Consider the following 2,189-nt stretch of genomic DNA (forward strand, 5'->3'; position numbering starts at 1 on the left):
TACAGAATATTTAGTAGACAGAGTAGACGGTGATTTTTGACTATACAAGAGCCGTGAGTCGTTACACTTAAAATAGATATCGTGCGCCTATGAGGTCACGGACTGGTTGTATTTCTTTACCTGATTGAAGAGTAGAGAGTTTTGATAGCGCAATTGTACGAGATTGTCATCTCTAGTTGTTTTTGCTACAAAACTGTGAGTACCGGATTTTTTGAGTATCTAACCTTTACGTTCATGATTGTGTGTATTTGTGTGTATGCTGTCATAACTGATTAATACAGTGGAGGGAACTTACATTTGGAGTTGTGTTTGATTCCTGTATGACAGCGTACTAGCGCATTTGCATTCATTCACAGATACATTGAGTATATTTCCTTTGAAGTCACGGAGAGAGAGAGAGAGAGTGTGTGTGTATGTGTATACAGACAGACAAACAAACTAAAAGGTAAAACAGACAGACAGACAGACAGCCACACATACAGCCACACACACAGCCACACAGACACACACACACACACACACACACACACACACATGGGCATACATTTCCCAGTGGTAACCAACTCCATACATACATTGAATAGCATGTGCTGTCTATAACATGATCAGCGAAAATGATTCGACGTATCTAAGGGAAATAACCATCTTCAGAACTTGTGTGAACCTATGGGGCAAATGGGGTTATCAGCTCCCTTGGATTGGAGCAAATGCAAGTTTCGAAACGGCGTTTCCTCGTTTAGTTTATATTTCGCAAGCTTGTCAGCTGTCTTGAACTGACTAGATCTGTGCAGGCAGGCTTTTACAGCAGATGAAATCACTCATGTTAAAAATACACACACACACAAAACAAAAAAACGAAAACAAACTACAGCCTTTGTTCGTTCTGTGAAGAGTTGGAACTTGTTTTGTTTCTGAATGAATTTCCAAGCTGACATCCCTGTCAATGTGCAAAAGTATTTCATTGACAAATTCGCCCCCGTGCACAGGAACCAACCAGGCTGTTGACGTTTGTCACGTGTCTATAGTGCAAAGATGCTGTTATTCCATGTTAACAAGTGCTGATCGAAACTGGGTGATTAGTGAGTGTGTGAGTGAATGAGTGTGTCAGGGAGTCAGTGAGTGGGTGAGTGGAGTTACCGAAACGGAGAGAGATGGTTTACGGAACGCGAAATGTATGAGAAGAGTGGAAACAGGTGTGGTATTTTGGTGTGCAAATTTGGTACTAACCCAGCTAGCAAGCTTTCGTCGGCCGACTGACGATTTCAGTCGGGTGACGTCGTCAAATGTCGTGTGTCGTCGTCCGTTGTCGCGCCGATACCGTTTGACTGTGTGTAAAACTCGGCAAATGTACGTAATAAACCCCGACATCGGCCCGACGCAATGTTGCTGTCGATAAAATTATGCAGAGTTACGGGAGATAACAAATTGATGATCATTATTTTAACATTTGTTACGTCCCCTGTTCAAGCGTCGGTCCAGCAACGGCGTGACATTATGAGACTGACCATGCAAATGCGAAACTAAATTATTCATATTTGTTGACTTTTTCACATAGGAGTAGGATAATTAATTATTGTAAGTTTTATTTGCATATTTGCAATCAAATACAGCATGAGCTCAAATCATGAGTTTTACATTTTAAAAATACGCCATCATTTACTTGAAATATTCAAATAGCTTTCCTTACGGTAAACAAGATTGAGTGTGCAAATGGCTGCTGCTTTCCCGCGTGAGCGAATTTTATTTGTTTTCTTAGTTCAAGTTAATATCGAAAGAAGAGACATTCTTGGGAATGTTCGACAGCACATTGATGATATGTTATCCGAGACGAATGTCGCCTCGGGATCTCAATCTGAGTGCTGGTCCCAGTGCCACGTGGTGGCGGTGAGAATAGTTGTGTAGCCAGTGAGTCAGGCTCTTGGCAATGACAATCAGATTCAGACGTCAACTCGAGGACAACCGACGGATGGAGCGAGTAAGTGATTTCGGTTTTTTTGGCTCTCAATGTTAGTTTTGCTGTTACAGTGAGGGGGGGGGGGGGGGGGGGGGGGGGGGGGTACATACTGCTGTATCTTATTCTGTATATGTAGATGTAGGTGTGTTTTGTCCTGTTACAGTGGGGGAGGGGGGTGTTGTACACACTGCTGTAAATATAGATGTAGGTGTGTTTTGTCTTGTTACAGTGGGGT

The sequence above is a fragment of the Littorina saxatilis genome, linkage group LG15 (genome assembly GCF_037325665.1).
Source record: "Littorina saxatilis isolate snail1 linkage group LG15, US_GU_Lsax_2.0, whole genome shotgun sequence".
Taxonomy (NCBI): Eukaryota; Metazoa; Mollusca; class Gastropoda; order Littorinimorpha; family Littorinidae; genus Littorina; species Littorina saxatilis.